Here is a 15781-nt window from a genome sequence, read left to right on the forward strand (position 1 = left end):
CCTCTTCCCTATAAATATAGACGTAATGGACTTATTGTGAGAAGACACAATGTTGTGAGTGCCCGACTCAGGCTCGGCTACAGACCAGTGTGGCAAGTGGGTGAGACCGAAGGTGTACCGAGGTACTCATCGTGCAGGCTGTGCGACACCGCTAATGCCAACAGTCTAGAGCACTACTGCATTGATTGCCCCACGATAGCCCCTTTAATACCTCATCGACAATCAGTTCTTGATGTCTGTAAATATTTGCTTGAAGGTGATGAATTAGAAACAATCCTATTGCAACACCCTCACTTTGGTGGATGTTAAAGTATACATAAATAAAACAGTCATGATTCGGAAATGTTTTAAGTATCACTAATAATCTGTATATAGTTATCTTTTGCACTAGGTTTGTTGTTCCCTGAACATAATAACAAGGAATGTCTGTAGTATGGATCTGCCGGCTGCTACAACTATTGCCCTACTACAAATGGATGGTACGATAAGCCGCCACTTCCCTACACGTCACCGTGGTAATGCTGAGAGGACTTCAAGTGTAACCATCCAACACCACAAGAATATCCTTCCACTTCCACATGCATACAGACGCAGCGAACTTCTGGTGAGACGACACAGTGTTATACGTCCCCGACACAAACCTGGCTACCGCACGATGTAGACGGGTGAGACCAGAAAGGTGTCGAGGTACACATCGTGCAGGCTGCGCTACACCCTATATGCCAACAAATTTGATATCTCATCGACGATTACTTATTATTATATGTAAATATTTACCAGAATGTGATCACTGTATATATTTTTGTATCACCCGCACTAATGGGTGATAAACTACAAATAATTCCTTTAGTTATGATTCGAGAGTGTCCTGTGTGTCACTAGTACTCTGTACATAGCTACACTTTTGTACTAGGTTTGACGCTCCTTGAGCGTAATAAATTGATTAAAACAAACAAACTTGATATATATGTCCTTCTTGATAAGGGCCGTCATGTGATGCCGAAACATTTATTTTTTCTGATAAGGCTTTTAGGCAAGGTCATGACGAGGTCAGGTAGGGGTATGGCGAGATCGTGAGAATCAGGTTCTCACATATATATATATATGTATATATATATATATATGTGTGTGTGTATGTATATATATATATGTATTTATGTATATATATATATATATATATATATATATATATATATATACTGTATATATGCACAAACAAACACACACGCAGACACGTCGGATTCACACCGAAGAATAGAACTACGGGAAAAAACGCAACTTTCGTGGATTTCAACGACGAGAAAGTACCTGTGTTGTATTAGTAGGGAAGGGGAAAGCTCGTGGTTTTGTGGGCAGTTGAAGAAAAAGGAGAAGGGGAGACATTATTAAGGAAGATGGAGGAAAATATGGAAGGGGACGGACGGGCCACGAACTTTAGAAGGGGTGTAGACGAAAGGTGTGCATATGACATATAGACGAGGTTGAACAGGGGAGTAGAGGTATCAAAAGTAGAAATATAGATAATAGCAGCTCAATGGAAAAAGAGATAATTATTTCTTTGGTTTTAATGCGGGGGGAGATGACAACCTTCCCCGACTATTAAGTCTAGAGGATAAACTTAAAAAAAAAAAAAAAAAAAAAAAAAAAAAAAAAAAAAAAAGGGGGGGGGGACGTTCGGTTTAACCAAATAAACTGGAAGAACTAAACCAAGAGAATCTAAACCTAACTAAAGATATATAAAAATTAAAAAGACAGTTCAGAGAAGTAAAGGATGAAAATGAGTAATTAAAGAGAAATAATAAAGAGAATAAAGAATCCATAGTAAAAGAGGTAAATGGTTGGAAAAAAGTCCAAGAGAATAACAAAACTGAATTTAGAGATATTGTGAAACAACTGATGAAAGAACAAACTAAGGGCACAGTTATTAAAGTGATGAGAGAGAAGGAGAATATGGTAAGAGACTTAGCAGATAAAAAGAAATATATAATTATATTAGGAATGGAAGAGAAACATAATCGAAATAGCACTACAAGAGTAAAGGAGAAGGAAAAGTAAACAATGTTTTAGAGTAGTTCAAGAAGATGAACAAGAAATAGGGAAAAAATTGAAGAACTATATAGACTAGGGGAATACAAAATAGTCAAGACCAGAGCAATTAAGGTTAAATTCAGAGAATATCTTATCAAAAACATGGAAACTAGGAAAAAGTGATCAGGTTAAATAAGTATGGATAAAAAGAGAGATGTATAAAGAGAAAAGAAAGGAAGAGAAAACAAAAGAATCGAAGCTATGAAAAAAAACGAGAACAGAAGAGAGTCAGACAAAAAGAAATTCTATTGGAGAGTAGTGGATATGAAATGTGAGGAAATGGTTCATAGTAGAGAAAAACGGAAAGGAAACAGAAAACACGATGGAGATAACAGAAAGTTAAAAGTGTCTTGCACAAATAACGATTGCTTAATAATAGGGTTGAGTGAACTGAATTATTATCTAGAGGAAAAAAAAAAAACGGACATAGTGGGAATTGTAGAAACAAAATTGAAAGGTCCATTACCATCCAACAGTTTAGGACATGTTGCATATATTTATCGGAGTAGAAACAGAGAAGTAAAACAAGGGGGGTGGAGTTATGTTCCTGACTAAAAAGGATATAAATGTGAGGAATGTTACATATGGAAATAATAGAGTAGAGATGATTATGATGGAAATAGAAGACAGGGACAAGAAGAGCAGGAAGTTTGTGGTAAATTATGTGCCTCCTAAAACGGCTTCGTAGGAAGTGAGAGAACACAAAAATATGTTAGAAGACACAAGGATAACACTAAATAAGATAATGGAACATGGAGGGTAAATAGTTATAATGGGTGAATTTCATTGTAAAGAAATCTGGTGGGAAGAGGTGACAGTGAAAGGGTAGAGACGAGCTATGGCGAAATGTACTAGTTGATATGATAATGGAACATACAATGACGCAATGGATATAAGAGAATACTAAGTATAGAAATGAGGAAGAGCTATCGAGACTGAACCTGATAATCACATCAAAACCCGAAATAGTGGACAAGATTGAATATGAGCCACCAATATGTAAAAGTGGCCACATATTAGTTGAAACAAGCAAAAATACATCGGAAAAACGAGCAATATAGAAAGGGGGGATTATGGATTTTTTTTTTTTAAATAAAATAAGATATTTTTTTCAAAAAGCTGAATGGGAAAGGATACACAAAGAGGAAACAACAGTAGAAGTGAAATGGATATAATGTCACTGAAGGACAAAATATAATTTTAGGAAGGGATGCCGGACATAATGTCAATGAACGACGGGATGCCGGTGTGAATCACGGTGACGTAGGGGGACAAAGATGTTCGTGATGGGGGAAATGTTAATTTTGATGGGAGAAATGTTAATGAGGCATTAAATGTCAATGAAGGAACAAATAATAATATAGAGCAAGGTATAGATAAAAACAATGTGATAACGTAAGACATAATATTGAAACTCAAAATGGGTCAAAAAGAGATAATCACGAGTTTCTTAAGACCATGTAGTTAATGCTCGTAGTATTAGGAACAAATTTCAAGAAATACAGGCGTATGTCAAAAGCAAAAATCTCTATATGATAGGAATAACCGAGACATGGTTAAATGGTACAGAGTTCGAAGCTGAATTTAATATTGCGGGATTTAAACACTTTCATCAGGATAGAAACCACAAGAAAGGTGGGGGTGTTCTGTTGTACGTTAAAAACAATGTTCATGCTTGTGTTTTATAGAAAGTGAAACAGGATGCATATGGTAATTTGTGGTTTGAGTTAACCCAAACAAATGAAACAAAAATGAATGTCGGTGTAATATATAGGCCAAAGACATTATCATTAGCAGACGACAAACTGTTATTTCAAGAACTGTCTAGTTTCTACAACCGGGATTTGTTGATAATGGGTGATTTCAATTTTAGTGACATTGATTGGATGACCCTTCAACATGGCCATATAGGTAGTCGCTTGATTTATTTTCTTGGTGACAACTACTTAATTCAGCATATAAAAGAGCCCACAAGATATGACAACTTTCTTGATCTACTGATCACTAGCCGCGAAAGCATAGTAACTGATATAGAAGTCGGTGAAACTGTTGCAAATAAGGATCACAACTTAGTTAGATTCAAACTCCTTTTTTTTTTTTTTTTTTTAGAATAGATACTTGTGTTTCTAAAATACCCGATTTTAGTAAAGCTCAGTTCATAGGACTACATCAGGAGCTTCAGCAAAATTAAGCGAAAGACCTGTAGATCAGATGTGGGAAATATTTCAAAATACGCTCACTAAGATGATTCATACTTACATTCCTTTTAAGGACAGACGTCCCCCAAATCAGGCTCGCCCAAAGTGGCTCGACAAAGAAACTGAAAAAAGTATTGCTAAAAAGAGACAGGCTTATAAGAAATATAAGTGCTCGGGTGCATCTAATGACTGTGAAAGTTATGTATCAATACAGAGAGATTTAAAAAAAGACAATAAACAAAAGAAAACGACAATACGAAATAAATATCGCTGATGAATCCAAAGAGAATCCCAAAGAATTCTATAGTTACATTAGAGGTAAAAAGGTTGTAAGGAATCACATTGGTTCACTTGGTCAACTTCAATATTCAAATGAAGGAATGTGTAATATCTTAAGCAATATTTTTAGCTCGGTATTCATAAATGAAACACCTCAAAGTTAACTCCAAACTGAAACCTGTGAAAAGTCTAGGGTAAACTTACACACTACGGTAAATATAACAAAAGAAAAAAAGAAAAGGTGTATATATAAACTCAAAGTTAATAAAACACCAGGGCCTGACGGTTGGCATCCAAGAATCTTAAAGGAAATAGAAAAAATACATTGTTGTTCCATTAGAAATTATTTTCAAGAAATCCATCATATCCGGAGATGTCCCAAGAGAATGGAAGCTAACTAACGTTACTCCCATATTCAAAAAAGGTGACAAAAAGAAACCAAATAACTATAGGCCTATAAGTTTGACTTCAATCGTAGGAAGAATGATGGAAACTATCATCAGAGATGCTATCGAACATCATTTAGAAAGTAATCGTTTGATAAATGATAGCCAGCATGGTTTCAGACGGAAACGTTTTTGCATGACTAACTTACTCGAATGCTACAACACAGTTATCTCGAATTATGACAAAAGAAACAATATAGATTGAATATATCTAGACTTTTCAAAAGCTTTTGGTACCATCCCACACGAAAGACTACTTACTAAATTAGCTTCACACGGAATAAGTGGTAGCCTATTAAGGTGGACTAGTCATTGGTTGAATGATCAAAAACAGAGAGTTGTTTTAAATGAAAAACTTCTAGATGGAAAAATGTTACAAGTGGAGTTCCTCATGGTTCCGTTCTTGGACCACTTCTATTCATAGTATATATAAATTATATAGACCATGGACTAAAATCTACTGTTTCCAAATTTGCTGATGATACAAAACTGTGCATAATGGCAAATGATCACTTAAACCAATTAGATATTCAAGAAGATGGAAAGCTGTGCCTTAACGGAATGAGCGAGTGTCCCCAACGCTATAAAGACTCCACCATTAGAGCTTTCATCAGAAGGGCCCTCACTCATTCCAATAGTTGGAGTGCCACTCATCTAGAAATAGAGAGAGCAACCCAAGTCCTGGTTAACAATGGCAACCCTAACAAGGAAATCAATAAGATTATTAAGCATGAAATAGATAAATGGTACCTACAACATAATGCGACCAACAAAGAAGGTGAACGAATTAAAATATTCTACAAGGCCTTCATGCACTCGGACTATAGTACAGATGAACGCATAATAAAACAAACAATCAAAAAATTTGTCAAACCCACCCCGCCCCAAGATTTCCTCGATGTTGTCATTTATTATAGAAACAGAAAAACCTCATCACTACTCATGAAAAATAGCCCTTCCACGAAAATCCGAGAACTACAAAGGAGTCATCTTGTGTATGAGTACTCGTGCAAAATAGGGAACTGTGAGTCCCTACCCTCCTCATAGATAGGATACACAACAACAACACTCAGTAGAAGAATCACTCTCCACCTCCAAAATGGTACATCAAAAATTCATACTATCACATGCCACAACACCACTCTAAGAAGGGAAATGATGGAGAAAAACACAAAAATTATTGGACAAGAACAGGACACCAAGCGCCTGGAAATTCTCGAGGCCCTTCTTATTAAAGAGAAGTCTCCAAAATTAAATCTACAACCAAGAGATCTTGCCATAATTCCGTCCATGAAGTCCACCACTGTACGGAATCCCACCTCCCCACGGAGTTCCACCATCCCACGGAGTTCCACCATCCCACGTAGTTCCACCATCATTCCTCCCCCTTGATCATTTTTACGTGACCTCACCCCGCACCATGAAACCTATATTTCCTCCAATATATAAACATGTCTTATTATTGTAATCAATATCACTTGAAAATGTACAAAGTGTACGAAACGTCGTGAATATATTAAGAACACTCCACTGTGTTTTACTATGCCTTTCGGTAATAGTATTTCTGTGCTCAACTCTACACATAAATCTGCAGTTCGCAAAGTAGAGAGTATCAACAAGAAGATCATAAATACAGAAGTCGCTGTATTCTTTAACCAAATATGCTTACAGGAGAACCTGCTGCCTAAATATTCAAAAATATATATATACACACATATATATATATATATATATATATATATATACATATATATATATATATATATATAAATATGTATATATATATATATATATATGTATATATATATATATATATATATATATATATATATATATATATGATTTGAATGATGGAAAGCAGAGACACAGGAGAAGGCACGAAACCCTAAACACTCAAACGTTTCGTTCGGGTAGAACTTCTTCAGAAAGTGTACGTAAAACGGTAGTTGAAGTTTATGTACTAAAGTTATCTTGTCGGATACTTGGGAAAGTTTTTTTTTTCTGGCGTGTTCTAGAATTAAAATACTAGTTTGTTTTACTAAATTGTGATTTTGTTAGTATACAGAAAGAAAACTAACAAATAGGATTTGGTACATTACTTCTCCTCACATGATGATAGGGCAAAGAGTGGTATAATAATTTTTTTTTCTCAGTGACTACGAATCTGTAGCAAAGACTACCTAGAAGAAGAATTTAGTTATATTATAAAAACCTTTGACAAACTTGGATACCCAGAGGGAATGTTGAGGAGAACAAAAAGAAAAGCAATAAATATCTATAATCGTGGGGAAAAAAAGAGACATTATAAAAATACTACCAATTTTGTATCAGTACCTGGCTCATAAACTTCACCAATAATAGATAAATATTTAACAAAAACAAGTATACAAAATCCCGTGCAATATCTTCTCAATGGCATATTATGGCGAGTCATCAAGGGGATTAGATAAAAATAATTTATGAACATAAAAACGACATGAAAGCACATAGGACATCGAATTCTTTAGTAGTTCATGCGAAAAAATTCTATCATTTACCAAACTGCTGAAGAGCTGAAGTGCTGCATAAAGATTTTGATAAATTCACTAGAAGAATTGTAGAATTAGCGTATATTTCAACTAAGAATTCATCGAACCATCGATGAAGATTGATCAATTTAGCAAAACAAACTAGTATTCTAATTGTAGAATAAGCCAGAAAATTACCTTTCTCAAGAATCTGACAAGATAACTAAGTTTAGTACATAAACTTCAATTATATTTTTCCGTACACTCTCTGAAGAAGTTCTACGTGAACGAAACATTACAGTAGAGTGTTTAGGGTTACGTGCCTCCCCATGTGTTATTTTTCTCCATCATCCAATTAATTTATCTAAAATACTTATCAATATTTATATGTATATATATATATATATATATATATGTGTGTGTGTGTGTGTGTGTGTGTGTGTGTGTGTGTGTGTGTGTGTGTGTGTGTGTGTGTGTGTGTGTGTGTGTGTGTGTGTGTGTGTGTGTGTGTGTGTGTGTGTGTGTGTGTGTGTGTGTGTATTGGTGAAGCGTGGCAGGAGATTCTCTCTGAGGCATATTCTGTTAAAAACGACAGCAAAAGAATTATTAATTCGTTTTTTCCGTGAGCTCTCAAGCTACTTTTCGCAAGCTTGAGAGCTCACGGAAAAAAACTAATTGATAATTCTTTTGCTGTCGTTTTTAACAGAATATATATATATATATATATATATATATATGCATATATATATATTATATATATACATATATATGCATATATATATACATATATGTGCATATATATATATATATATATATATATACTTCCCTGATGGGGAACAAGGAATATTCTTATAGATATAAGGTGACATCAGAAAAAAATATGTCACCAGAAACCAGTTGGTAGGGAGGTGAGATTACTGCCAAAGTCTCTTCATAAAAATCATGAATAGTTCAACCAAAATAAAGCCAAGAGTTCCTGTTGGATCATCGTGTCCTAAAGGTCAAACCGCGTTGACTTGTGTGCTTAAAGGTAGTGTGGCACCGAATGTGAGTATGAACTATCCAAGCAGATACAAGTCTTCGACATTAAACAGCATGAAGGAAATTAAAATCTTTACTTACAATGTAAGAGTTCTCTTAGAACACCACAGGCTGGAGAGTTTAATAGAAGAACTAGACAACATCAAGTGGGACATCGTAGGACTAAGTGAAGATCGAAATACGGAAGAAAAGCAATTACAAGATAGTCACCACCTGTTCTACTATAGAGGTAGGGACAAAGATCTAGTGGAGTAGGCTTTTTGATAAACCGAGAGGTTGCTGGTAACGTAGTCAAGTTCAGTAGTTTATCAGACAGGATTGTGATTAGGTTGTGTAAAAGATACACTCTAAAAACAGTTTAGGTTTATGCACCAACTTCACAGACTTCAGACGATGAAATTGAGTCCTTTTTGTAATGATTTAAGTCAGGTAATGTATCAAGAAAAAGGTAGGTATACACGTTAGTAATAGGCGATTTCAATGCTAAAGATAGTAGCTGAGTCGTGCATTGGAAAGTTTGGAGTAGATGAAAGAAATGACAGTGGCGAGGCGTTAGTCAACTTTGCATAGAACTACAACATGAGGATAATGAACACTTTCTTCCATAAGCGTGTAGGTCGTACATGAACCTAGAGAAGTCTAAATGGAACAACAAAAAACGAAGTAGACTTCATATTAGGAGATGAGAGCAAGAGCGTTAGCAATGTTACAATAAAAGATAAAGTCAATATACGTAGTGAACATGAGGATAATGAACACTTTCTTCCAAATGCGTGTAGGTCGTAAATGAACCTAGAGAAGTATAAATGGAACAACAAAAAACGAAGTAGACTTCATATTAGGAGATGAGCGCAAGACCGTTAGCAATGTTACAGTCAAAATTAAAGTCAACATAGGTAGTGAAAATAGAATGGTAGGTTGCACAGTTTAATTTAAGAGCCTAGAGAAATGAACTAGTTTTAAGATAGAAAATAAGTTTTGCAAAGGTTAAGGATAATAATAAAAGAAATTCAGTTAGAAATTAAAGATAGATTTGAAGCTCTAAAAATCAATGAGGACACAGTTGAACATATGCAAAAAAAGCAGGAAATACAAAAAGTAATAGAGAAAACAAATATTCCGAAGCTACAAATGCCCTAATTAAAAGAATGACCATACATATTAATAGCATGAGAGAGGAAATACAAAGAGTAGAGCTAAACAAACTTATCAACAAAAGGCAGACATCAGAGAAAAGGAAGAGAAACATGGATGAATTAGAGGAAACTAATCGGAAAATTAAAAGGATTAAAGGGGCCGAGCGCTGACATACTTTAAAAAGACAGCAAGTAATATGTTTGAGAGATAAAAACGGAGAAATCATTAAATGCAGAGACAGAATGGTAAAAATAGTAGAAGAATTTTACCAAGAGCTTTACTCCTCGAAGACCGTAGTTGAGTCAGTAAATTCATCTGTAGGCGTTAGTAGTGATTACAAAGGAAGAAGATAGGATTTGCTCTAAAAATGTGAAACGAGGAAAAGCATCTGTTGAAAGACTCAGGAAAAGAAGTTCATATTAAGTTAGCTCAGTTGTACACCCGGTGCTTACGTCAAGAAATGTTCTTGAACCGTGGTGCAATGCTATAGTGAATTTGGTTCATACAAAAAGGAGACCAGAAGGACCTTAGTAACTATCGACCGATTAGCTTGCTATCAAATGTATATAAAACATTCTCCAAGATCCTTACAAATACAGTAAGCCAAATTTTAGATGGAAAACAACCAAGAGAACAGGCTGGCTTTAAGAGCGGATATTCGACTCTAGCCCATTTGCAGGCGATGAACCAGCTAATCGAGAAAACGACAGTGACGAAAGATTATGATAATGAAATACAAAAAAAAAAAAAAAAAAAAGTATTTCAATTGGTTGGAAAGTGTTTGGTAGGTAAAATAAAATCCCAAGAGGCTCTCTACCTTTATGTTTGAGACGTAAACTTTACACTCAATGCATTCTTCCAACAATAATCCACGAGCGGCGTTTTCTTTTCATCTGTTCCATCCCACCGCTGCCACCACTATTACCACCGTTGTTAACACTGTTTACTAATACCTCTACTGTTCCCTTCTATGATTCCCTTTTACCACTGTCTTATATGTGATAGTCACTCACAATATTCTATTGTAGGAGGACCCTTTGTTCCGATCATCCGACTTAGTCAAGTTCTATTACTCTGTATAAGGGAGGGGAATTAAACTGAACTTAAATTTTCTGTCGTTTCTTTCCGAATAATATTACACTTGCCTTGTTAATTTACACCAAGGGACTCCCATCTAGAATCCTCAATTTGATCACTAGGTCAGTTTGCATTAACGTCATAATTTTTTTAGTGCAATGATCTTTACATCTAAGTACCTCCCACAAGGGCGTGACTTTACTTCCACGAACCAATTGGATTTTCTCCTCCACTCCTTCTTTAATTCAGAAAGGCTGTTACAAATCCCATAGGTAATATAGCTTACTCAAGCAATCTCGAAATCAATACATTACCGACTTAGTATAAATATTGTTACATTAGCCTTATACAGCAATGAATTTGGGTTCCCACTGATTGTTTGTAAAATTGAGGCGAGGAGCGAGGTTATGCAATTCCTTCGCCTACGACTTTTGTTTACAAAACACATACATACATACATATACCAAAGGCTTTATCCCCCTACAAGGGGAGTAGCCAAAAAGAAAAAAGGCATAGAAACCACCCCCACCCATTCCATTTCCTATATATTCCACTCCCCTCCACCCTCCTCCTACTCTCTTATCTTGGCACATCCTGAATGACGGACCATCCCTGCATCCTGTCCACTGCCCTGGGTCATAAGCAATGTTGCAAGACACAGCACATCCACAGCAAGACCACTTCATAATTTCGGCGACCCCCATCTCCGCCACCCACCCCCCATGCAGAAAAGGAGAAGACGGGGAGAGATCCCTTCGGGCTGCGTCAATTTTTTTTCTCATACGTACTTCCTCACCCCCCATTCCCCCACCCACTCCACCTCATGCATCACAGCATCATCTATACACAACCCCTCTCCATTCACCCCTATCTTCTGTCCTCTCCCGTCCTTCCTCAACAGACACTCCTCTCTTTTGTAATATCCCTTTCACCCTATCCATCCATCTCATCTCAGGACGCCCCCTCATATTCACTCCTTTCACCTCTGCTTTCCACACTTCTTTTACTAATCTTTCTTGACTCATTCTTTCCATGTGTCCAAACCATCCTAATACCCTTTCATCAACCCTATCTCCCAACTCCCTTTCCACCCCTGTTCTTCTCCTCACCTCCTCATTTCTCACTCTATCCAGCCCAGTAACCCCTATCATACTTCTCTGGCATTTAATCTCAAACACATTCAAACTACTTCTAGCTCCCTCTCTCGTCCATGTTTTACCCCGTCCTGTGCTATTGGCACAATCACACCTTCATACAACCTCTTCTTAAAAATGAAATTCTCGCCACACACCCCTCTATCTACCTCACTTGTCTACCTTTATCTACCAGCATCTTGCAGGGCTAGGCAGCTACCCTTGGTCGTCCCGACCAAACTTTTCCTACTCCTCCTCTAATAGAGCTCGTTGGCAATACACACTTGAAAAACATCTTATACAAGAAGCAAACTACTATAACTATTTCTGCAATAAACAGGCTAAATCTATCAAAAGTATCATCCTTCAATGGATGTTGTCATCAAAACATATGCCAAACATAACAAAGAAATAAGTAACCTTTCCAAAATGAATGAATGTCTGTAACATAAAAAAGACGCGAAACCAAAATAATTATAACACATATATAAATGGATGGAATAAACTGACTTGCAAAACTCCTTACTACCAAACTTATCTTTTGTCTACCACTTCTATAAAAGTTTGAATCTATGACATGAAGTTATGTTCCATCTCATTTATCTTACTTCTAAGTTTCTTTTGAACATTTTTATTGGAGATGTTCTTTAATAAATTAAGATTCCCTCTCATGGAGTCAACAATATCTTTAATTACAGATATGTTTTTATAATCTAAAACTATACTAAGGATATGGTCTACCATTATGATTACCTTGGTGTTGTACCAAGGCTCCCGGACGAATTGGATTCCAGTCCAAAGCTCTCACCATACACATAACTAAACCTAATGCAGTCTTTATCTGTAAAGACGATCAAGATTAATGCTCATCTCACACATTATACTATAAACATACTCTTACACTCGTCTGGACTCAATGATTCATTTACTACATTGATACAATGAGTACCTTTAATCTCAGTGTCACATATAACCTCGTCATCAAGTTCTAATCTAGTCTTCTTAATCTCCTCTTCATATCTAATCCTTAGTTTTTAAGTATAAGATATTGTATTTATTTCTACCTGCAAAGTCAGTTATCCTATATGGACCTTTAGTATATCGGTGAAAGTGTATTATGGGGTGAATGTAATTTGATCATGACTAAATCTTCTATTTGTAAATCTATTTTATATGTTTTTTGTGTTGCTTTTTCATCTTTTGTGCATTCCCTGGCATTTGTTCCCTAACTCTTTGATGTATAGCTTGAAACGTATGTATCCTATTTTAGATGTAATCATCTACACTATACACAGGTTTCTGCTCTGCAATAAAGATTTCATATGGGAGATTTTTGTCCTCCCCAAAAATAGTAAAATGGATGTTTCTCCTGTAATTGTGTTAATTTGGTTGCTTAGGGTACATTAGCACAAGGAATCCAAGTATCCCAAGTTATACTATGAGGGCTTATCATACCTCTAAGACATGTAGTAATTTCCTTATTTAACCTCTACAGCTCCATTGCTCTGATGATGATTCACTAACATATTGATTTTGTGAATCTTAAATATCCTACATAATTCTTACAATATTTTGTCATTGAATTCAGTTCCATTGTCTGAAACTAAGATCTTAGGTGTAGTGAAATTACATATTATCTGATCATAGATTACTGAAGCAATTGCTTCAGCTTTCTTATTTGGAAACTCCGTATCAGGATAATTTCCCCCGGAGGACAAGTCCCCTCCGTTGAAAATTGCCCCCTGGAACAATTGCCCCCCTACGACACTTCTCCCGGGGGACAATTTCCCCCCTCGTTAACAATTACCCACTGGGACATTTACCCCATAGGAAAAAGATAGGGAGGTAGTGGTGGTAGCAGTGGGTGGCGTCAAGAAAATGACAGTGATGGGTGAGGAAAATGGAGGAGAAATAAACTGTGTTGTTATAGAATATATTGATATACTCGTAGTAGAACATTTACCCCTATATAGTTAAAACAAATTAAGCCAACTAAACAATACTAAAAAGAAATAAAAGAATTAAAAATTCTTTAATAACTGTCTATCTTTAAATTTTTTAGCCCCATCAGAAAAATTATTCAAAAGCTTGTTCAAACCCTATATTATTAAGGATAGATTTGCGAACTTCCTGCCAAAGCCTTTCTGAAATATCATATGATTATTAGTATTTTCTGGATCTACGAAATGTCTATTGTGAAAAACAACACGGTGATCAAACCCCCGCCCCCCCCCACCGTTTTTAATTTCAACTTATTATATCCAGGTCAACCATCTGTTTTGATTACTGTGAAAATATGCATTTCTATAGCATGAAAAATAAAACGTTCAAGTGTTTCTGTATTTCTTTTTAGAGCTATTCGTGTTTTTATTTTCTTTGTGTTTCCACAAAGAATTCCCAAAATGTAAAAATCCTTGGTTCTATATTCTCGCCCACTCTGGACATTTTTTTCTTAAAAAAATACATTTCATCGTCATAAAAATTGCGTTACATAGGATTTTTAACGGCAAATATCTTTTCTTAATCAATAACAAAAATTTAGACAAACAATAGGTTTTTCTAACCCATGACTGGATTTTTTTTTCTGTAACAATATCCAAGTCCAACAAAATGATAGATTAATATACAAATTTGGCTCATAAGACATAAGCTCGCAACGTATAAGCTCACAAGAATTTTTTTTATAAGACATAAGCTCACAAGACAAAAACAAATATAAAAAGTGAGTGTTTGTCTTTTTCCATTTTAGTGTTAATGATTTATGTAAAACTTCATTTAGACGAAGAAAAATTAAAGCAGCTCCTTCATTAATGAGCTCATTGAGCATGGGCTTAAATTTTTATTTTGAAAAATATAATTATTATTATTTTGTTTTGTTTTTTTCAATCTTAGCCAAAAAGGGAAAGGCATAAAATCATTCCCACCCATTCCATCCCTAAATACACTCCACACCCCCTCCACCCTCCCTCTTATCGTAGCACCTCCTGGATGATGGGACATCCCTGCACCTTGTCCACTGCCCTGGGTCAGAAGCAGTGTCCCCTTGGAAGGGGGAAAAAGCCTTGGTATATGTTTGTATGATTTTTTTTTTTTTTATCTTTTAAACAAAAATTAATCCGAACGTAATTGAAATATACCTTTATGTGTATTTTTTCTTACTTTTTTCCCAACATGAAAATCTTTTAAGGGTGCTAAAAAAAACTGACTCAACCATTTTTTTTTCTTAATTATCTAAAGTCTCTGTGCTGTTATAAAACATATTATATATACTATTTGTATCGGCAAAGTTTAAGACGATAACAAAATCTGTAGAGTTTAGGAGAGCTTACGCTTTCCCACTGAACAGTATTTAGGCTTATGCTTCATCGCGTCAGGTATTCACTCTGTTATACTCATTACATTGTGAATTGGAAACTCCTGTATCTATCTGAACTCTTTACCAAGGTTTCCGCGGGATGGGATATGAAACATAGGAGCAGGTTTAGATATATTTCTTTCACATTAGCACATTTCAAATAATTTTTGTATATGCACTGTAATCACATATATCTTTCTTCATACTTGCCCAAAAGTATCTAAGTTGTGCTTGTCTATAAGTTTTATCTTTTCCTGGATGTGAACTATAATCACTATCATGTAGAAACTTCATCATCTCTTGTACAAGAATTTTTGGTATTACCAACTGATTCACTGGGCCCCTAGTAATATTTTTCCCACATACAACTTCTTTTCCATGCAAAAGTCCATTAGTCAATTGAAATTCCTCTATCTTATACTCTTTTGATATTTTTGAAAGATTATCTCTTGATTCCCATGTCTTATTTTTTCTCCTTTCCATTATTATCATTTCCTCATCTAAGGTTACTAGCTCATCT

Source organism: Oratosquilla oratoria, chromosome 38 (genome assembly GCF_046742065.1).
Source record: "Oratosquilla oratoria isolate Oo_2021 chromosome 38, ASM4674206v1, whole genome shotgun sequence".
NCBI classification, from domain to species: Eukaryota; Metazoa; Arthropoda; class Malacostraca; order Stomatopoda; family Squillidae; genus Oratosquilla; species Oratosquilla oratoria.